Source organism: Anomalospiza imberbis, chromosome 5 (genome assembly GCF_031753505.1).
Source record: "Anomalospiza imberbis isolate Cuckoo-Finch-1a 21T00152 chromosome 5, ASM3175350v1, whole genome shotgun sequence".
NCBI lineage: Eukaryota > Metazoa > Chordata > Aves > Passeriformes > Viduidae > Anomalospiza > Anomalospiza imberbis.
This window is the reverse complement of record NC_089685.1, coordinates 26,033,353-26,057,422: the sequence shown is the minus strand read 5'-3', so window position 1 is coordinate 26,057,422 and position 24,070 is coordinate 26,033,353. Positions and strand designations below refer to the sequence as shown.

General features: G+C 38.9%; 1 long non-coding RNA gene across 1 annotated transcript in view; it reads left to right on the top strand.

Annotated features, from left to right (window-relative positions):
• Positions 1–10,520, top strand: part of LOC137473888 (uncharacterized) — a 35,059-nt gene extending 24,539 nt beyond the window's left edge. Inside the window, exon 3 of the long non-coding RNA XR_010999035.1 lies at positions 7,081–10,520. This is a non-coding gene — a long non-coding RNA (uncharacterized lncRNA). The remainder of the gene's footprint in view (positions 1–7,080) is intronic.
• Positions 10,521–24,070: the final 13,550 nt, after the last annotated feature.

Here is a 24,070-nt window from a genome sequence, read left to right as displayed (position 1 = left end):
TCTCAGTTGGCACTGGTGTGTGTCTGGTCCTGCAGAGAAACAGCTCCAACTTGCTGCCAAGCTGGTTCCATGAACTGCCTTACCATGGCATCAGACAAATGACAGCTTTGGGTCAAGTGCTCAGTCTGGGGAAGGCAGTGGGACTGCTGCCTCTTTTGGCAGCAGGTAGATATGAGATACCTTTGATGTATTCCCAAACTGGCCTTTTGTGCATAGGGGATTTTGAAGTATGTTTCTGCCATGCCAAACTGTAATTCTAACTATCCAGACTGGAGACAACTGCAGCAGTCATATATTTAATGAGAAAGTGCAGAACCTCTTGCATTATCCAGATAACTTACCCAGGATGGTTCGCTGTGAAAAGCACTGGCACACCTGGATGTGTCACAGTCTCTGCAGTGGCTCTGATGTGCCCAGGATACAGCACATTGACAGAGAATAAATATGGACAAGGGCAAGAGACCTAATGCATTCATGACTTGTCAGAGCTAATGAATATGCAAAAAATTAATAAAGATGAATAATTTCCCTGCTAAGACTTGTTTTTTTTTTTTTTTTTTTTTTTTTGTTTTTTTTGTTTTTTTTTTTTTTTTTTAATTTGGCAGCTCTTTGTTGTAGGAGTGTGCAGCTGCACTTGGGAAAACCATGGCAGCCTGATGTGTAACCACACAACATATACACAATTCAGGAGAAATCAGGCTAGAAAAAAACCTCAGAAAAATGTTATTTCTCTATATCCTTCTAACCTCTTGCCTCCTCTTTCACTGTAGAGAAACACTTTTAGAGAAGCATTTTAAAAATAAAGATAATAATATTGAGGAGTTTGTGATTAAGCAATTGTAATCCACTGCAGCAATCTAAAATTTTTAAATATACTCTATGTCCTCTAAATTATTCAGACATTTAAATTATCTGTTATGGGTCTTCATGTTAAGATGTAGTCTTAATTTCTTGTTTTAATGAAAGCCAGAGGCCAGAAATCACAAAACCCTCAGATAACACTGAAAAATTGTATTTTCCAAGGAATGGTGCCATGCTTATAAATGCATTTGGCTTTTAAAACTGGTTTGGGAAAAAATTAAAATCCTGCTATGAAAAGACTGGGATAAAATCTGTTTATCTCACCTGATTTAGCTGGTTTCTTCCTAAGGAAGGTAACATGGTCACCTGACCAACACATGCATGATGTTCTTTGTCTGACCATTATTAGTATTGTGCTGTGCTTTCATTTTTCTCAAGATGGGTCAGTGCCAAGCTGAAACAGGCACAATTCTTAGTGCTGTTCAGAAGGACACTCCTTTTCAAGCCAGATTTTTAACTTGATTTCAGAAGGCAGTTGTGCAGGAGGAAGGAACTCCAATTTCCCCAATTACTGGCTGATATCAACCAACACTCTGTTAATTTGTTATCCCCTTCTGTCTGATCTGCTCTACTGCCCCTCCATTTATCTCTTTCATTAGGTCTAGAATTACCTCTTCAGTGGTCCCTTCTTTTGCTGTTCATAATACTAATTTTTTTTTACCAGCCTAAAGTAAATAATATTTTTTTGTGTGGCTTGGTACTATGATAAGTTTGCAACATTTAAATTAACTTGTCAGATTTACAAACCATCTTCTTTATTTCCAAAGATCTTGTAATGTGAGATAATAATTTAGTTCTTACATCAGCAGCAAGTTTCATTGTTCTAGTTAATGAGTGAAGGAGTATGTTTTCAGCTGCTGTGAAGCAGCATATTTCCATTTAATCCTGTAAAGTAGAGGGCATTACAGAAAGTAGGTATCTGTCCTAAGACTGACACCACCTGCAAGTATCTTAGAGAAGCCATTTGAAGTAGACAGATGTTTGGATGTAAAGGCTGCACAGTAAAAAAGGTTAAAAGTAATTTTCATTAGGGTAAAGAAAACTTAAAAGTGCAAAAACTAGTTATGATTCTGATCACTTAGCTGTAGCCTCACAGAAATGGAATATCCATATTGGATATTGGCTTTGGATGAACTCACTAAAGCAATAGAAGTTTAATCTATCCTAAAGGTACATCTGCAGTAGGATTTATGGTATATTCACTGCACAATAGCCTGCTCTTTTGTGGAGAGAAGAACATCCTGGGTTTAGTGAGCTGCTACATTTTCAATCAGTGAGTATATCAGAAAAGTGGTTTTAAAAATATTTGTTGTTGTGTTTCAGTCTTGTAGTTTTTTATTACACTCAATTTATTCTAAAGTGATTGGCATCTATGTCTTAGAATATAGCTACAGTACAGCAAAATTAGATTAGTGAATATAATAATACTGCATCTAGAGACTCAGGTCAGACTGAGCTACAAGTAATCTATCTCCTGAATGTATTAAGTTATGCTTGCACATAGAATTAACATAATAAAAATTGAATTGTGAGATTTTTTTAAAAGAAAATGAGATATTTTAGTGAGTAATGGAAAAGAGAGAATGAAGTTCCCTGGTTTTCTACCCACATAACCCTTATCATTAGGTTTTATCCTTAGTGGTCACTTTCTGAAATCATGGGCTACCTTTTGATCCTTGCAATGCACTTGGAATTTTTAAAATGATGCATTTATAAATCTATGTCTGCCACTAATGTCAGGCTGATCTTTCAAGAGTTTGAGAGTGCTTAAAAATACCGTGCAAGTACTGGGAGCGCTCACTCCTCTCTGGGATTGAGAATTTTCAGTGAAATGATGTCTTTTCTAATTTTTGTGATCTGTCTACTAACATCAATAGAACTACACATGTGGAAATGGAGTCCTGCTTGTGTTTTCATTTTCAGGCATTATCTGGGATGCTTTTACAGTTATTGATTAAACACACTTAAAGTAGTTGCATTGGCTTTGTACTTCTTCTGTAATCTTATTAACTTTTTTTTTTCAATTTTTTTCCCCCTCCAAGGGAGTAAATTGATTTATATGAGCATGCTGTTAATATTATAACTCCTTGTCTAGCCCCTCGGGTTCTAATGTTTTTTAAACACAGTACAATTATGGGAAACATTATATTGGAATGACAATATAAATCATCCCCATAGGAGTCTGAGCAGTCTGGGAAGTTAATCGCAGAAAGCCCTGCTGAGGTAAATAAGAACAGCAATTTGAAATAAATAAAAGACCAGTGGTGCTAATGCGGGTGTCTCAAGGATATCATTAAGTTTGTAATGGAATTGTTTACTTGCTGTAATGAGACTCATGTAGAGTAATGCTGCTGCTTAAATCATAACTTCATAGTTCATGATCCTGTCTCTTTTCTACAGAGGGTGTGTCAGGTTGGTCGTGTTTCCACATCTGCCCTCCAAACTCCAGCACTTGGCTGGAAAGCACATGTGAAATGTATTGAGATCCTCTAGAACTCTGGTTAAAATTAGTGGACATATATTTGAGTTCAAGTACAAAAATTTGCCAATGGGGATAATTTTTTCTTTTTTTAGAATTTTCTGTTTCTTACCATAATCAGAGTGTTAGAAAAGGTATGGAAATTGGGTAATGAAAATAGTTTCATTTGCTGGTCATCCATATTCTGTAGTGGTGGTGTTTGGGTACAAAAGGGGTCTTGTTGTGCTTTGTGCTTGAGCACAGTGTGAATTTGGCAGCTGGGCAGCCTGATGGTCTTCTTCTCTTGCAGTAGCTTCTTCACCAGTACTTAATTCCCAGTGATACTCCAAGCTATTCTCTCTTCCTTGACATGCAGGGAAAGTAAAGTATGAGTTTGAAATACAAAATGAAAACAGTTAATCTGAAAAGGAACTACTCTAGGAATTTTTCTCTATTTTCGTTTTTAACAAGTACAAATTACATAGTAGAAAACACTTCAAAAATATTACTTTTTCATAGAAAATATATAAATTCAGCAATATCATATGTATAAAATTATGGCAAAAAATTAAACCAATATATTTTTGAGTCAAAATTGATCTTCCACAAGATTTTTTTTTGCAGATGCAAGGGAACTTGTATGTAAAGCCACTTGTATAAGGAGGAGGGGGGAATAATAGTAACCTTGTCCTTGTATTTTGGAAATGTAACAATGTTGATTGAATTATACCTTCACTGCTATGAAATGCTGTTTACCAGCTGGTAGGATGGCATGCCTAAGACTTTGCCTATTGATCTTTCATAGCCTGGTTACAACTTCACAAACTCATAGAGGCAAATCCACAGCTGTTTAAGCCCTTCAAATAAGTGGTTTACAAGAAAAGGCATAATCAGTAGTATCAAGGATTTTGTCAATTATATTAGCAACATAAAATTAAAATGATGACTATTTGACAAGAGACTTTTTTAAGATACCACATTTGCATAATGCTTGTATTTTCATACTATAGAAAGCAACAAGACATCACAGAAGAGATATATCCATTATTCATGAATTTAAATAATCTGACTAGCATGTGGAAAATAAGACAGAACTAGATTTTAAATTGGTTAGAGTGATTTTTTTAAAATATGGGCAATTATTGTTTGTTTTTTTAACTAATCCTATTTCTTCAGTCTGATTCATTAAATGAATTTGCAGTTACAGAATTAAATATCTTTTTATTAACTTCAGTAAAATTGACACCATATATGACTAGATTGCTGAAAGTAAACAATTGAGGCTGAATTATCCTGTCACGTCTGCTAGACATAAACATCAGTCATGACAATTCAGGTTTACTGAAGTGCACGTGGCTTCTCCAGAGGCCCCTATACAATGAGCATGGATGTTGACTGGGGCTGCTTTTCAGAAATACATAGGTTTCAAAAGGCAAAAGTCATTAGGAAGAAGAGTCATGTTATTATATTGCTCCATCTTGGTTTTGCAGGCAAGAAGTGTTTCTTTGGTTTGCAGTTTGCCCTGTTTCTCAGCGCAGGAATAGTGACAAGACCTAATGATCAGTGGAGGAGACATAAACAAGCCCAGTCCATACCTGTTTACCCAGATAGCAAATGCAACAACTACATGACAAAAAATAATGCCCGAAATTTGGTTAGCTCAAAATACTTGGATCTCTGTGGGTATTTTCTCTCTTTCCAGTGAAAAATTGCAATGAAGCAACTCTGTTGTTCAGAGCAACAGCTCCAAAGCTGCAACCTGCATCTCTGAAATGCAGATGAGATTGTGTTGCATCAATTCTGAAGCTCCATCAATTCCTGCTCACAGCTGCCCCAGTGAGATGTTAGAACATCTCTTACTCTATTCAGGCTTTTTATATCCAAGTCTTACATGTCTCAACTCGACGAGATCCTTTTTATTCCTGACCCTACAGCTTTATATTCTTTAAAGATAATGGTGTACCTTGCAGACTCTTATCTAGCAATAGTCACACTGTAACTGGTAGTGGTAGTTTGAGATTGTAAGGAAATGAATGTTTATAGGTATAGGTAATATCTGTTAATTATTTTATTAGGTAGAACATTCTGTAGAGCAATGAAGACTTTTCTGACATTAGTCTGAGTAAAACCAGGGATGCTGATAAAAGTGTGGATTAATACATGGTTAAAGGAGGAAAATATAATGATAATTAACATAAATTTATGGAAAAATGGCAATGTTAGTTGCAAAACAGATTTTTCCTAAACAATTTAATATTTTCATATCCTACCAAAGATAATTTTTAATCTTTGCTTTTACTGTTAATTAACTTTCTCATTGACCAAGCTCAATTTCATCTAGGAAAATGCTGAGATTGTAACCAGTGATGTGATCACGGTCTTAAAGACAACCTGGACAGGACAGAATCCTTTGGAACTTACTTTGGCTTTGTTGCCTGTTACAAACAGATTAGAGATCAAGATTTTTATATTTAATACTATTTAAATGTATATCTTACTGTGATAGGAACTATTATGAGACAACCGTGTTCCATTATGATTTGAACTGCTTCTGTTATATGCACTAATAGAAGCAAAATGATATTTTTTTCCCACAAATCTCTAACCTGAATAGCAGTTTTGTAACTGCTGTCTGCTGATCTCATTATCCATGAAGAAACATACTTGAAAAAGAAAGAATAGGTATTTACTTCACAGAAATGGAAATGATTCACTATGGATTCCATGGCTAAAACAGCTTTCCATTGTAATCCTGTATAACATTATATAATGCAAGAGGAACAGGACTGCTCCAACATGAGGCATGAGGACATTTTGAATTCAGCTGGGGTTCTTCATGACTGCTGCAAACCAAAGAACATTCGATGACAAGAACTTGGAGTTTATTACATTGGAATGGAAAACCTTAATGATGATATTTATAAAAAAAGTATTATATATTATTTCTTGTATTTCTAAGAACGAGTGGACAGAAACTTTCCTCCTTTGTATCATTATTTCTTGTCCCTCTACAGTATTTTTATTCTTGTCTGATTCCAATTATTACAATCCTTTGGTTGTTTTCTCATACAGATGTCCTTCCCAACTTTGTTTGCCAATTGTTCTCCTGACTGTCTTTGCACGTGTATGTTCTTTATGTGTTCTTTCAAGTAGTGAGTCAAGATTAGTGTTATAGGAGACTAGCTCAGTGATAGATAAATGTGTTGGAATACTCTCTTCTTTTCTCTCAGCATCTTTTTTGTTTCTAAGATTGCATTGTTAACTGCCACAGCACACTGAACTGCAGTTTTAATGTCAAGATTACATTTTGGTGAGATGTAAATTTAGTTTAGAACTCAAAACATTGCTCCCTTCTGCACAAATTACCTTGCATTTGCCAATGCTTAATGTAATCTGTTTGACATGACTCTGACTCTCTGGGGTCCTCTGGACCTCCTACCTTAACCTGCACATGAGATTTCATTCTGCATTTCTCAGTTTACAGGAAATGAAGGCCGGGGCTCTTACTTTAAAGCAGGTTTAATGTTTCTGTAGGAAGCATGCCTATCTTTCATTTGCTCTGTTTTGAAAAATCAAGTGGTTTTTCCAATATTTTGAGCACTGATAAATGCTCATAACTTTACGTTTACTTAACAAAGTATTTTTCCCTGAAAGTAAGAAATTTATATACTTCAGAATGCTCTTAGAAATGTGTCAAGAAAAAATCATAAGTTTTGAAAATGTTAAATATTTTAATTAATGTCTCAGGCCACTCATTTCAGATCTTGGAGAAGTGTTTCTGTTCCTCCCTTTCCCTGAAGAGGATTTGAACTCACAGGACATAACTCCTGAAGAAGGGAATTTTTCCCCATTGAAGGAGTGCTTGGAATCTCTACTCGAAATTGTTCCACTTTAAAATGGAATACTTAAATATTTTTTGGGCCACAAGGACAGAATGTGTTTTATAAGGCAAGGCTTTGAGCTTAATGCCCTGTGATTGGATTGTTTCACTGTTTTCTGTATCTCCTGTACTGGTGGAAATGTGGGGGTCTATTGTTTTGACTGGCACTGTTGGATTTAAGTACATGTGTTTGATTTTAAATTCATGATTTTGATTTAAATGCCACTTTAGACACCTACATTCTTCTATGAAACAGGAGTTTAATGCTTCCTGAGATAGGCAACAGCTGAATGAGTGTTTAGGAATTTAAATTCTGGGCCTCAGCACTGAAGACACATAGTGGAGGAACTGAAGTTCTGCAATTGCACACATGTATGGTCTTTGGGGCTATTTATAAGCTTACACTGTTTTTACAATTTAGCTCAAACATGTGATTTGATTAATTAGCATTAGATGTTTTGATTCTTCTACCTAACTTCAAGTTTGAGATAGATCTTGTGAACTCATATTTTCAGCACATTTCGTATTTTAGGATTCCTGTCTTATTTCTATTTAAATCAGTGGCTATAGGATTAAGAATGTTCCCATATTTTGTTTGAATTACGAGAAATTTGTTTCTCTGATATTAAAAAGGAACAAATTTCTTTGAACTCTTTTGGATGATTTGGGGTTTGCTGCCTTTCAAAGCTCTTAGAGCACTTGATTAAATGTTACTAGATTTACTCTTAGAAGTATCATCCTCTAACAGGAAGCATTTGTTATCTCACCATGGAATATGCTTCCTGCAGTTCAGGGTTAGGTAATAAATACTCCATTAATCTCATCATGCCTATGTTTTCATTTAGATCCATCTGGTTAAAAAGGAAAGGGGAGAATATGTTGACATCTCTGTGGTACAGTGCCAGCAGTCAGCTAAAGTAAGATGATCATAGAGCATTTTAAAAGAAAAAAATTCTGGATTATTGGCATGGATAATCTGGGGAAGATTTTAAGATTTTTTAATACTGTAGAATTGTGGCATTCCAAATAATTGCACTTTTTGAGTCTAGTCATTACCAGGAAAATAAAACAAATTTTCTGCAGCAATATGTATGTATCAGTTTTAATTCTGGACTGGGAATATTTTATGCTTACTCACACACCAGTTTTAAATGCAATTCAATTAACCTAATTCCTTAAAAAATTGAGGATTTAGCCTCTGATATATTCATACTCTTGCAAAAGTAATGGTACAATTTATAACTCAAGTAAAGTGGAATATCTAAAGTTCCTCTGAAATTTCTCAGCACTGAATTGTTTTAAAATATTTTCTATTTAGAAATGGAAGCGTCTGCTTTATACTCCTGATTCAACATGAGCTGAATGCTCTGGGTTTCCCATGCTCTTACATCTTGTTACTGGAAAGGGAAGATCTCTGTTTCACCAGAAATTTATTCCCTGGCTGTGGCTGAAGTCAGTGTGACAGTATCTTGTGTGAGGGCTTCACCTGAGGTCTTCCTGTGTAGCATTTGCAAGGTATGTCATGCCCTAACTCACATCTGTATCAACATTTGCACTCCTAAAATGAGATTACTGCCTGAGAGAACAGACTATTTGGGGTGCTACAGAGCTGGTAGCAGTCAGCATCCTCTGGGAGGTGCTAGTGCTTTACATTTTTCCCAGACTGTATGTTTTGGGACCTATCTTCTTAAGGAAGCACTGAAGGCTGTTTATTCATACACAACTTGGGGAAGCTGAGCAGTCTTGAAAAATTGGTCTCAAAACCTTTATAGTTATTATATTAAAAGTATTAAAACATCATAATTTTCTCCTTTTATTTCACTTCTATTTGTGGCACCATTACAGTATTTAGAATTGTTGCTAATAAAAAAAAAAACAACAAAAAACCAAAACACCAAAAAAATCCCCCCAGAATGTTTGCAAATTTCCCTTTTTGGTAGAAAATGGAAGACTTTTAACAAAAACCTCCAAAGTCTTTAACTGCATTTAACTGTTCCTGTGACACAGGTATCCATCTATGATAATACTAATCAAGAAAATAATCTCAGTCACTTATTTTTATCCAAGCCTAGATGCACATACTTCATTTTAAACAGGTAAAGCTATGACAATAATGCAGGAAAATCATGATTCTCTGTTCATGTAGAGAACAAATAATGTAAAGAAAACAGATTTACAAAGGCTGTATCATATTTTTCCTGTCAACCTATCATATGCTTAGTGGCTATTTAAGTTTGCTAAAAAGAAATATTACTGTAGCATCAGAGTATTTTATTTTAATTTTCTCAGTGAAAGTAACTCAGATAACTACTGTGGCTAGTCAGTGACCACCTTCTGTACACTCCCTGCTCTTGATATGGAGATCTCTGTCTGCTCCAGGTGGAATAGTTTCTGAAGCTATGCTAGCATGGCTCTCACCTTGACATTATCAAGCTCCTACTGTCCTTTTTTCACAGACTAGAAACCAGTTTTGTTTCTATGGCAATCCTGTAGTCAATGAAAAGAAAAAGAAACAAAGGTTAAATTGAATTTTGGCATAGTTATCTTTTTCATGTTTTTGTGAATACTTATAAAAATTAACAGACCTCAAATAATTTCAGGTATTTAGCTTCTGTTACAGCATCAGTAAAATTTATAGTAAAAGGATTTTATGTTAGTATTACTGTTAAGTTTCAGGCTTTAATCTAACTTGTAGCATCACAGTGGTCTTGGATATCACAGTGTGAAGTTAAGTCTGGCTGCCTTTCTAGATGTGTTGGGTCATGCTTAAGCATTCCACCAGGATAAGTCCTGCAGGTGCACACACAACCTTGTACTCATCCTCATCTATCCCAGATGGGATCTCAGAAATACAGATGGGAAATTTTAAACTACATTGCAGCAATTTTGGACAGAATCCTAAGTCAGCCTGCACTCAGAAAATGCAGCCAGAGAAGGGGATCTTAAGACAGTAGGTCTGTGCTAGGTTTGTTTAGAATAAGAAGGAAAAATTTCATGTCTAATTTATTTAAACTGATGGTATTTGAATTCTTAACTTTAGCCACTAAAACATATGACCTAGTTTTCAGAGATTCTTTGGGCACAAGAAAACCTCTTTGAAATGCAGGAATCTTTTTGGTCAGTATAATCCAGTTTGTTGCTGCAATGCAGAGACTTGTCATGCTCTTGTTTTCTGCCCTGCTTCTTCCATTTTTATTGAGGTCTCAGATGTGTCTGTTCCAGTAACTGAAGGATTGCATTTCATGGGTAATCTCTGTAAATCTTTGACATTTTAGCAGCTGTTGCAGAGGCACACCTGAAGCAGGGCATCTTAACCTTCCAAGAGGTTAAGTCACCATAATAGGTAATCTGTAGATTCATGAGTTTATCTTCAGCTTCATCTGCAGATCACCTTACAGTGCTGACTGCCAGAATGAAGCTGACATGCTCTTCAAATGCAAAGAGTGGTTTCTTTGGAAGTCTAAGTTACACACATGTACCTTGTAATCTAGCATGTCCCAGGCAGCTGTCCTCAGATTCATTTTCCATTTCATAAACAAGGACCTTTTAAGTGCTAGCGAGTGAAGATCCCATCTTTTTTGAAGATGTGAACTGAAAATCATTAATTTCTTTATAGCTCAAATATTCTTAGTTACTCAATACTTATCCTAGCCAGAGCAAAACACCTTGTGCAGTTCTGCGGGACCTGCATGGAGAGCTTAATTCTCTCTTAGAGATACTGGAGGAGGTCTCTTGGGTCAATAAAATGTGGCCTTGTGAAGTTTCTATTTGACAACAACTCTGGTGGTGACATGGGGTGGTCACTGAACTGCAACACCATCTGGTTTATGTAACGTTCATGATTCTCATTGACAGAAATAATTCAAAGCACTGAATTTAGAAAGGACTGTTGGAGGAAACTGTCTGCCTATCTCTTCTCCTTACTTAAAGGAAATAACCTATGAAATTATCTGCTTTGAGTTGCAAGTCAGATAATTCAAAATGAGATTTCTTGTGAATGTTTGCCATGGGCAGTGACTACAGGATCAAAAGCTGGGGAAGAGAAAACTTGGGGTTCCAATGAGGAGAAAGACAAATTATAGGAAAAGGTGAAGTGTTGGGACAACACTGGGAGGATGACCAGGTGTGTAAAACTGGAGAAATAGGAGGAACTGGATTTGTAGGGGATAGAGGTCTGTTGCCTCTTACTGTGTGACAGGATCTCGGAAGAACCCATCTATCATGAGCCTGTGAACCTGGTGTCCTTCTGTGAGACCTGACATTAGACCTCTTACCTTAACTTACCCTCTGATCACCTCGGTCTCCATGTCCCAGACTCCACCTTAAGCAAGCTGATGAGGGCATTAGACACCACAAAGCAACCTTCAACTTTTGCCAGCCACTTTTTGTTTTGTCAGTAAAGAATAATGCTGGCAGGCTCCAGCTTCCTGCTTCCTTTGCAGGTGCTCAGCACAGAAGCAGCCAGCTGAGGGGGCAGAGGGCTGGGGAGGCAGAGGGCAGGGGACTGCTGCTGAGTTCTGGGGCTGCTCTGGGCTCTCCTGAGCTGGGCCTGTGATACTGCATTACCCACTCTGTAAATATACCCATCTGATGGTACCTGTTTTGCTTTAGCTGTCATTCCACTGGATACCACGAACAGCCACGCAAATGTGCCTTGAAGATTACTTTACAAAACAGTTCAAGAAAGTGGTATAGAGAATGAATGTTTAAAAATAGCTATTTTCCTATGACACTGCAACATTTTGGACGAGATGACAAATCCAAAGATGTGTCTTCACAAGGATATTTATTTCACATTAAGTTCAGCTACTGCTCATAAAAGAAGCCACAGCGAACTAAAAATGCAAACCAATTAGAGTGCACTGACTGCCAAGACAGTGCTTGTTCTTTGGTTTGTTTTGAAGGTACTTTCAGTTCACTGCTTATTGATGTAGTACAGAAAAGATAAGCCTTACTGCATGGCAGCCCTTCTGTTGTGTTTCACAACAGGACCAAGTAGTCCTTTTGCCATTAGGCCTTATCCAGCTATGGAGAAAACTGTGGGCATTTTTTTACCTGCACATCATTGGCTTCAGTAGCAGCAGAATATAACAGTGGTACTCCAGCACTGTGTCAGCCAGCAAGGGTCAGACTTCTGTGGCTTTGGGGAAGAAGGGAAGATTGCAAATGGACTTGTGAAGTATGCCTTGAAGGGGTACCTGAATCAAGAGGCATCTAGGTTAGCCCATTTTATTAACCAGCAGGGTAAAAAAATTGTAGAATCTCCAAAGAGCAAGCAGAAGGTTTCATGAGTAGCAAAACCAAAAAGAAATTAGTTACCTGCAGATTTGAATCTCCTAGCTGGACCCTCTGATGGTTTGATGACACTAAACACTATGGCAATAGGATACTCAGCATGTATTAACTCCTCTGTGCAGTAACCAGCACCCGGAGTGGGTCCAGGCTTTCACTCAAGAGGGGTGCTTATGAAAGGCTCCCCTCTATCTCCTCAGCATTCTACTTCCTGTAGGAACCTAATGTCTCTAACTTGATGAAACAATTTTTATATTGATTACTGAGAATGTACTTGTGCATACACAGAGTTACTAAGTGTCATTGCCGTAGGAAGGTGGGCAAACCCCAGATGTCCAGCAGTACTTTTATTATTGTTTTGACAAACTAGGTGGCATTTCATCAGAGAGCAGCCCACAGTGAGCATCTCTCAGCTGCTGACAAAGCCAGGCCCTCACAACTGAGGACAACTTCTTGTGCACAGTGCACAGGGCTGATGAGACAGAGGTCCAAGATCAGATGCATCAGCAGCCAACCTATCTACACCAAGAGTGTTTTTAGTGTGCCACTTGCTAGATTTAGGACTATAGAACCTTACAGTGAAGCAATTTTATGGATCAGCCTAGAAGCAAAGCATCATTTAACACAGTTTCATTCACTTTTTTCATTAGGATTGACTCAGAATTATGGTACAGTGATAGAGCATTTAATTGCCTAACAAGGCAATTCTACAAGGGAATCCTACAGGGGTTTTTAGAACAGATGAATGAACTTTGTACCTATCTGCAGGATACATTGAAGGTACACCTGTAACACTACCAGCCAGCATTCCCTTCTCATCTGCTCTGCTACATCAAGATATAGCCTTTCATGCCAGCAGCATTCTGTGAGGGAATCAATCTGCCTGTGCCTCACTGAGTTTCCATTTGCCTTCTTGAACAAGTACATCTGTGCTTTCTAACACTAGATACAGTCTGCAAGTGGAAACCACCGAACAATTGTTAGCTTACTTCCTGCAGGCATTCAAAGCATGACATTTCTTCCATGGCCTTCCCAAGCATTCTCCTGCCAACATCCTCTGAAAGCTCTTCTTCCCCTTCCTGCTGAAGAGATGGGAGCTATTTCTGCTGATGGTCAGCTCTTCTTGATCAATGGTCCTCAACAAAATATCATCCACCTGCCCCCACTGGCCATATGCCACGGGAGCACACAGAGAGAACTCCTGACCATATGGCGGTTTACTTGTGGAAAACAAAGTGGGGAAACAAGTTTTGTTTCCAGTCTTTGGAAGATGCAAACTTCTCTTAACCGAAGGGTGAGGGACACTATCTTTTAGTCATCCAAATAAGAAGTTCATGTTACTCTGCCTGCTTTTCACAGTAATGCAACATGAGCCACTCATGCTGTCAAGCACAATTTTCTCCTTCTTTGCAATTCTGAACAAGGAGAGGAGAATCAAAGGAGGAAGAGACTGAACAACATATAGTAATTAGTTGAAGTCCAGAGGTGGGCCAGGAAGCTGATATGGAGACTGGAGCAACTCTCCTATAGGGACAGGCTAAGGAATTTGGGGCTGTTCAGCCTGGAGAAGAGAAGGTTGCATGGACACCTCATAGCAACCTTCCAATACCTGAAGGAAACCTACAGGGAAGCCAGAGAAGGACTCTTCATCAGGAGCTGAAGTAATAGGACAAGGAATAATGGGTTCCCACTGAAAGAGGGGAAAATTAGATTAGAAATATATGAAAGAATTTCGTTACTGTGAGGGTGCTGAGGCACTGGAACAGGTCACCCAGAGTGGTAGTGGATGCCCCATTCCTGGCAGTGTTCAAGGCCACACTGGATGGATCATTGAGCAACCTGGTCTAGTGAGAGGTATCCCTGTCCACAGCAGAGGAGTTGGAACTAGATGATCTTCAGGGTCCCCTCCAACCCAAGCCACTCCATGATTCCAAGGTGTTGACAGCAAATGTTTTCAAGGTTGTTTTCAGGATCTTTCAAGGTAGGAAAGAGAAAGATGAGGGGTTAGCCATCTTACAATTGAAGAAAATCTCACCATGAACAAAAAGACTTGGAAAAACAAGATAAGTGAGTATCACTGATTCATTTTCTAAAATGAAGAAGGATTTTTCATCTGTATAATTGAAAAAAAGTTTTATAAAAACATAACTTTCAGCCAAAGATGTTCTCTTCTCATATTCAGCAATTTTCATGAAATATCTAGAGTATTTTAAAAAGACTCCCTGAAGTTTTCATAAAATATAGATGCCAGTGTATAATGAAAATAATTAAAATCTCAATGAATTATGTTCTAAGTTGGGCATACTCCAAGACAACACATGCCCAGTTTTCACGAAATTGTATGCTGCATTTCATGAATTCTTCAGACCCCATATTTTACAATATTCATTATGTTTCATAGCAATATTCATGACATTTAATAGCAATGTGCATACGACATTAAAGAATTAAAAAAAAAAAATCAAAGCTATAAGCTTAATAAATCACAGGAATATAAATGGTCTTCCAATCTGCAAGAAAACAGACATCTTCCTTAATTTTTCTTGTATTTTGTTAAAGGCAGACTAGCAATGTTCTGTAGTAGATTCACAAAATAGTTCTTAAATTCTCACCAGCTGTTCATAGGCTGGCCATTCAGAATTACAGAAAGCATGAAGACAGCACTGCTGCAGCTTCACTGGAATTTATTTAAAATTATTAATTATTAAAAATAACCACTTTTCATTATAGCAGGGATCTGACACCCTCGATCAGAGACAGCATAAAGTTCTTTTGGAGAGAGCAACTTTCTAGCTGCTCACAATTTCTACCTCTGTGCCTTCAGGTATATAATTTTAACACTAAAGTCTGTTAAATAGAAGTCTCCACCTTACAACTTGCCTTTTGGTTATCTAAATTCATATTTCATCCTTACCTTGCAGCTAATTAGACATTAATTCATCAGCCATTCAGAACAAGGCTTTGTTGATCAGGGAAGTGGAGGATAAGGTGGGTCTTCAGAGGGAAAGTTGTCCATTATAGAAATTATTGAAGGGAAGAAGTAGATGCTTTACAGCACAGGGCATTAATACTCACAAACATATCACTGCACTAAACAATCCTTTAGAGTAAGGGACTCCACTAAAACACAGACACAATGGAACAGCAGGGAGGAGTAAATAAGGTTCTTTAATTGCTTCCACCCTTTTGAAATCATAGCATGTCCTACATGCACCAGCTGAATTTTCTTTACATCAGCAGAGGCCAGTCCCACCCCCAGCCAGCAAGAACCTGCTCAGGCCCAAGGGCTGGCTGATGAGCAGAAGTAGCAGGTTTCTGGGTGGTGTGAGTGACTGGCTTTTGCAGAGCTTAGGAGCCAGGTATTGGTGTGCTGCTTCCCCAGCTTTCCTGGCTTTTTATCATATCTCTAGAGACATGATCTGTCCCATTAGAAGGTTCTTCAGTTGGGGCAGGTGTGAGGAAACACATCTACCCTGCATCCAAAGAAATTATTTCTCTCCCCTTGTTTCTCTTTTTTAAATGTTTAGTTATACTCAGCTGTCAATGCCTGTGGATGGCAATACAGTACAAAACATATCAATTAATGTGTGCAACTACTCATGAGTAACAATACTCTACCTGTAGCGTTAAAACACTGGCACACTACGTTTTCCTGCTGCAGGGATGTGTTGTATCTGCTGGGCAATGGGGAGAACATTGGGATTCTTTCTAGAGTTTATTCTGTTACTGCTTAGGAAAAGTTTCTTCTAACGGCAGTTTTGTAAGAACCTAGCTTAGAATTTGTCTCATTATGACTAAATAAATAGAGATAAAGCAGTGTTTTGGTTTAATTTTTTGGTTCCTTCTTAGAGGAAAAGACTTATTTGCCAAGAGAGGCCCTAAAGTATTCTATTCTTAGCTCCTACTAGGCCAGTAAGTGGCCATCTTCAGTTTTTCACAGGCAAAAAGCATTCAGGCTAAGCAGTTTTCAGGATAATTCATGTAAGCACCTAGAGCAACTGAATCCCACAGGTTTTTCTCTTGTCTGTCTATGACTGAGAGATGTTACATTGGCATTTGTGATTCAGACTCCAACACTGACCGCTTTCTCTATCAGTCACAGAACCGCTTCAATATAAATATTTAATCATAGTGTTAAATATTTCCAGACATGACAAAGCTGAAGTAAAATATACTGAAGTGACCTGCTTTTTTGGTGTGTGTAGTGGCTGAGAAAGGAAATTCACATGCTTACTACTTGGAGAAGGGTAGAACAAACTGACAATCACATGCAGGAAAAAGAAGAGTTGGCATACAGTGCCAGTAATGCCTGGAAAACACAAAACATTGCTGACAGTAGGATGTTCCTGTGAAGCCATTTAGTGCCAGCTCATTAGAGTGCTTTGGCAAGGATATTTGGCATAAAATAGATCTTATTTAGAAATAGGGATTCTACTGCCTTGCTCTTGGCATGAAATGAACTTGTAAATTAGCTGTCTTGTAAGATAATGACATTGCGTGGTATTATGAATCATTTTAGAATTAGAGAAATTGATCTGAATAAGAAACTAAGGCTTACTAAGAAGTGGAGAAACATGTACAGCTGACATTGAGGGCTGGTAGATATAGGCCTCTGAAGAATGCATTGCATGCTGCCCCAGCACTGCAGAGTTGCTTCTAAGCCTGTGGCCAGCACCTGGGTCCTGGTTTGCAAAGGTTTTCATTTACTCCAGGGGTTGCTTCAGCAATTATCTTTTCCTCAGATTCAATTCCTTTAAAAACTTTTCTTCTTCACTGGATGTCTCAGGTGGGTTAATATTAAAATTTTATGCTTGCCAGGGGCTTACTTTTCAATTAGCAAAAGTTTGAAAAGTCTGGATTAGGGTAGAAGAAGTTTTAAATACAGAGAGGAGGTGGCTGGGCATGTGATACCTCTCTAAATGCTTGATGAAGCAGAGGACTCTCTTCTGGTTTTCCATATTCTGTAGAGGGCAAAAACCCCACGGGGATGGCTGTGTACTTTTGGAGCAACTCTCTAAGTATAAGACTGGCTCATTTCCTAAAGCAAATTCAATATTTAAAAATCATCCCCAAAAAAAAAAAAAAACAAACATGAAAAAGAAGCCTAAAGTCTTTGGGGTTGCTGTCCTTCTTACAAGAAATTGATACATTCTCAGTCTGATCAGCTCATTTCTCTCAGCATTCTTCAAACTCACAAAATTACAAGTGGAGAGAACTTTCTTGGTATTTCCTGGCAAATATTTTTCTCTCAGATCAAAGACCCCACCCAGTCCTCTGAAGAAAGCTAAGTCAGGGAGCACCACAGCTATTTTCCTCTAGCCTGAGAATATGGGAAGGCAATATGTTTTTCTGCATGTGTTGTGCTTTAGCATTCATGAGTATCTTTATGAAGGCAAGTTTTGAGTCACATGCTGTGTCACACTACAGGGAAGAAGAATATCAATTATACAGCATACTTAATCATGAGAGGAAATAGATGTGACTAACTGAATATGCAAATGCTAATTCAAAATAAAATTATGAGCTCTTCCTGATGTGCAAAATGCCACTGGTGAAAAACATTTTAATATATTCGTGCTGGACTTCAGAAGAGTGTGGTTTATGAAGGGAAACGAGAAAAATGTAATTTAATTTCTTCTTGCAGTGTATTGTTCTTGTTGGTATTTTTCTAGATTGGAAAAGTATAGCTGATATGAAGCTTTTAAAGCATATTTTGACATTTAAAATGCAGCTTCCCATGCTTGCATTCATACATGGTTTCCTGAGATGAAAGGTGGTAAGTAAATACTCACTGCTAGTTTTCCTGTGAACACCATGAGGTTGTACAGGATAGGATTTTGTTGTACACAAGTACAAGCTGCTTCTGGAATCTTACACCCCCTTGCACTACTAAAGCAACAGCTGTTTGGCAAGGAGATAGGAACTTTCTTTTTTCCCGAAACTTGGTATTTACAGCTCTTCCCCCATGGTGTGGGTGGTCACAGTTCACTTCCTGAGGCTGCTCAGTGAGAACAGCACCTCCCACCTGCTGTTACAGTAGTCTCTGGTGGAGCATCTTCTCCAGTCCTCATGGCAGAAGTGTTTCATTTCACACGGTGTGGTGGGCTGGCTCACCCAGGAAGGTGATGTGCTGTACCCAGGAACATCACACTCTCCCGAGTGGGGAAACCTAATCCCAAGTATCTTAAAATACTCATTAATTTAGCTGGAGTGTTGGCAGTCAAGGCCAGTTTCCAGTGTCCTCAGTGACTACTGGAACATGTTATTGAGTTGAAAGAGGAAAGTCTCTTTCCCCTCTTACCAGTTCTTGTATAGAGCTCGTGTTTGGAGGTCTCATTTAATCATACCTACAAGCTTGAGCTTTTATAAGGAGACTGTGTCCAGCTGACTCTGGCTGGAGGCCAAGTGCCCACCAAAAGCCACTCTATCTATTCAGAGTTTATCAACCTTGTCCTGCCTTGCTGGTGGCTTCAGAGACCCTTGCACACCTTGCCTTCCTGAAATGCTGGGTGTGGGCAGCACTGCACCTTCAAATCATGTAGTAGGTGAAGGCTCTGGGGCAGGTTCTCCCTTCTCCTGGAGACGGGGGGGATGGCCAGCAGTGTTTCTCCACAGGGCAGCTCTTCTTTAGTCCTGAAGGTGCAGCCTTGCTGTGCAATGCATGTGAGGCTGTACACAGCTCAGGTGAAGAAAGAGGATGTTGCTGTACACTAAGGAAACCCAAGTGGAGGGCTGAAATTGGAATTGAAATTTTTTAGGTGTCAGAATAACATTTGGCGGAAAAGTGTTAGCTGGGTCCTACTACATATCCCACAAAATCAGAGGATTTTGAAGTATGTTATGTCTCCTTTTGACTTGTCAATAAATAAACCAGTGTTTCTTAGATTGTACAACCCATATGCAGAAGCATGGACGTGGGTGTCCAGAGCTTTACAGATACAGGATGATCCCAAGAGAGCACTGGGATGCTTCACACAGCTACCTGCAAGGTCAGTGGTTACTCTGCTGGTGCCATTCTCATTATGGTTTTGTCTGAGCTATCTGTGATAGCTTGAATAGGAGCTGTATCTAAGCCGTGCACTCAAAATGGGGATTTCGGCTGTGGGAAATACTACCACATAAATAAATGAGAAGTGAAAGATGGATGAGCTGGAACGAGCTGTGAACTGACAGCTTTGTGACTGGTTGTGATTGATTTTCTTTTTGTGGTCTAAAGCTGAGTGCCTCATAAACTCTGAAGACATTAAACTCTAACTAACCCAACTAAAACCATCCTAGCTTCACTGGAAATACAAAGAGCAGTAACTAACTAGAAGATAAGAGACAGTGAGAAGGGAATGAGTTCTCTCCTCAAAGTGCTAGTTTTGGGTATTTACTTTAGTTTTGGCATTACAGATCAAACCAGCAGACAGACAGATTTTAGGTAATTAGGGTCACACAGTGACTGTCCTACAATCTAATAGGATCCTAGAGATAAAAATATTTTACTGATGGATCTTAAAAGTTCCTGGGATCCCCAAACAGATACCTGCTAGTGCACCTCAGCTGTGAGGTGACACATCGTAGATGCCACTTGGCAACCACCAAGCAGTGTGCTGGTCTTGGGGGCTGTTTCATACTTTGCTCACTGTGGAGACAGGAGGGCAGCTGGCTTTCTAGGGGGACGGAGGATGTAAAGAGAGCAGCTGCATTGGAACTGGTCAGAGCCCCATCCAGCCCAGCACTAGGTTTCTCAGAGCAACCAAAATGGGATGAGCTTTAAGAATGGTTCAAACAATCCTGATCTTAGGTTACTAGCTTTGTGTCTCAGAACCCAGGATACAGCTTTTTCCCATGAATCTGGTCCAGATCTCTCAAATCAATACAAGCATCTGCACCATCCTCTGGCAGGACTCATAGTTTATTAAGGTTATTTAGTGAACAGCTGGGTAAAAATTTTGGAAAATTAACAACGGTAACAATACTCCAGCTGCAACTTGATACCTAGAGTCATGTAATGACCAACAAAACTTCTCTCCAGGGTGTGCACAAGTGAGAGATGCTTACTTTTCTCTGGCAACAGTTCATTGCACAATTCTGAGTAGCAACATCCCAGCTGCTATCAATTTCTTTTGTTTCCTCAAAAGAGCCACAGGGCACCTGATACACAGCAATGAATTGCAGAAAATTACTACTGTTTATGATGGTCGGGTTCTGGTATTTTTTGCCCCCTTCAAAGAAATTGTCTCTAAATAACACAGTTTTGTAATATCCAAGTGACATTTTGGAGCAAATGTTCAGGAGCCCCCCACTTACTAAGCTTAAGTCTAGCATTCCCAAATTGCTTGCCTCAAAGTGAAGATGCCTGAAAACTCTCTACATCTACTACAAGTCTCCAATAGCTAATGCTGATGTTTATGTACACATTTTTGTGCATCAAGAGCAGGCTGGTCCAAAAACTTTCTTCCTCTTGTATGTGTGTGGTACCAGTCTGTTCTTGCTTGTTCAGATGAGGGCAATCTCCTGAGTGGCCCTGGCCCATTGTGCCCTTTCGTATTTGTAGCTGAGGTAGGCTGCAGGTCCATCATCTGAATCCTTCCTGGTACTCACCTTAGTTTTAGTTTATCTCTTTTTACACACCTATGCCAAACAAGCAGGAATTACGAAATACTTAACTTTCTAATTCAAGCAGTCTTGTGGTATGTCTGGATGCAAGACAAGCAGAATGTTGTTCCTTTATAGGGCTCTCTTCCCAGCCCTGCTTTCTGTCCTGCTCCAGTTCACGTACTTTGTCCATGTATGCCAGCACTGTAGTTTGTCTCCATTCATCAAATCTCTTACCACAACATGCTCAGTTTTTAAACAATTTAGTTCAGTGAGCAGTTTTTCTTATTAGAAACCTGGTTCTAATTCAGGCTGGAAGGTACCATGTTTCCTCATCCAGAGAAGCATGTGGAGACCCACCTGAGAGTAAAAATGAAACAGAGGCAGAGACCTGGTTTAAGTGGTTTGAGCTACCTTCCTCACAAGCCATGGCAGAAGATGGAACCTTCTTCAGTGCTGCAGCAGATGTTTCATGCAAAAATATCACCGGAGGAATGTGCCCAAGAGTAGGGAACTTCCACTATATTGCCTTGTACTATAAAAGCCCCACTGCTCAGCCAGCTGTAGCTGTGCAGCCTTACCTGTTTTCAGGCACTGTATTCCACAGATAATAATAATTTTTAGAAGCCATCTTCAGAATGTTAAATGGTGCCAGGACATGAGCCCAGAATGAAAATTTGCCTGTCCACCCTGTCAGTTTGCTAGGATGGGCCACAGCATACTTCTGGTGTGAGGTTAAACAGGTTGCCTCCACAAGAAACTAAACTGATCAGTCCTGAAGCCTTTCTCTAGTTCTAGGTCCATGATTCCCATTCTTCTGGCGGCAGCACTGAACATGACCCATCTGATAGTACTACTTTTCCTCTTGGCTGTTTTCTTCATTCTTAACTTCCTTTTGTTTGGCCCCTTCCTTTCTTCCTAAGACAGTAAGTATCCTTTCTTCCTAAGAAAAGAAGTAAGCTTTGCCTATAAGGATAAAAATCTTTCTACTCTTTTGCAAGGCAGAAGAAATCTTCAGGGTTTTCAGCTATAAAAACCTAATTTGTCAGTTTCTATCCCCCACCCCCATCTTTCTTAATGGATCTCTTATGCATTTATAATGCAGTCAGTACCAGAGTATCTAGGGACCTTACAAAGAATTTATAGAGCAAATATTTTTTTTTGCAAAAAAGTCTCTACTTCTCTTCTGGCTATTGCCAATCTCTGAATCTGTTCTCTTTGATTTGCATAGGAAGCCAAGTTGCCTGTTTTATACTCTTGACACAGACTGTCTTACAGTATCCTGGCTTTGCATTTGGGATAGTAAAACCAGGTTCATTGGGATTTGTTTTAGCAGTTATTAATTTCAGAACTGTCTAATAAGCAGAGCTGGCTGCTTTTGTCTATCAGCATCAGCACTGGAACATCCTTAGCTCTGTATCTGACTTAAGAGCCCAGGATGTTTCACTACACCTTGAAGTGACTGTATAATTACTACGCAGAAAAAATAATTCAGTGCTGGCAAGGAGTGAAATTTTAAATTTCTGTGTCATTAGCAGTAAGGAGCTGGATACTGCAGGCACCTCTAGGGAATATCTTCCTCCTCAGTATCCTGAAGATTTTGACTGCTGCTTGCAGGGTGACCAACCCCTCACAAACACATAAAGTGTGTGCCTATGATTGTGTGAGGAAGTTAAACTCCTTCAAGGCCTGAGTCTGGAAAGGTGAGCTCTGTATTACTGAGGGCCTTTGTTGATCCAGCTTTCTGGTGTCCACTATAATCCAGCAGTAAGTTTGATTTTGACTTCACAAAGCCAACAGAGACTAGCTGAGGGCAGTGCTGGTGCAGCAGTTAACACTGATCAATGCCTTGGTGCCTTTCTTGCTCCAAATCAACCGGTTGAAATTTTTGCTACACTTGTTTTCCAATAATAATAATGTATCTTTGTAACAACACCTAAGGCGAAACATTCTTTCAACACTGACAGAGCTATTTGCACTGACTTTTATTTCCTCGGTAACCAAAAACAGTTAACAAAACCCCCAAACCCAGTGCCATGGATGGAGACTTAATTTGGGTTGTCTCATTCAAAGAGCCTTAGAATTATCTGCAGGGCAGCACTGAGGGTGAGCTGCACTGTTCTCTAGGGTTACCTCTAGATTTGTGACTGAACAGAAAGGATCTACACAAGTTTAGCAAGGAAAGAACACTGATTAATAAATTGCAAAATTAATGAATTAAATCACAAAGTACAAGAGCCAAAAATAAACTCCTTCTGTTAAAAAAACCCCAACAAACCAAAAGGTGCCGCCAAAACGTCCCTCTACTCAGCCAATGTGCCAGAAGAACTGCCCATGGTCAGTGCCCTTCTCAGCAGCTCTGGACACTGGATTACCACTGAGACACCCATCACCCCTTATCACTGTACCACTCTGCTTCTCCATTGCCCACCAAAGTCTCCACTTAACAAGTCCAGGCTTGTTAAGAGGAATGCTGGGACTGTTCCATGAGGACCAAGTGCAGGAACGTCCCCAGCAATTTCTGTGAGAAGCAGATGTGCGGATTTGTCCTCCTCACCATTCTGCAGCAACAGTTTCCTACTTCCTCTCCGAGGCTTGATCTCACACAGGAAGCCTCCATTAACTTGATCTTAGTGGAGACAAGTTTGACTAACTACAAGTACTCATCTAAAGGAAGTCTTCAATTATATCTCTAGAAAATTATGTCTTGAAGTATGAACAGCATTTTTACTACCTTGTTGAATAAGTGATAAAAAAGACAAGGTGAAAGGCATTAATAATTTAAGCTAGCATTTCTCATTTCTATTAAATTATTAAACTAAAAATATTCCTTAGAGTGTTTTCAAAAAACTCTATTTTCCATAAACTCTGTTGCAATTTCTAGTTATAAAAAACAACCTGTGAAGCAAGCTGTATAGCAAACCCCTATGTAATTCAAGGGGAAGCACAGAAATCTGGAAAGTGATTAGGACATAAACAAAAAGATGAAATGGAAG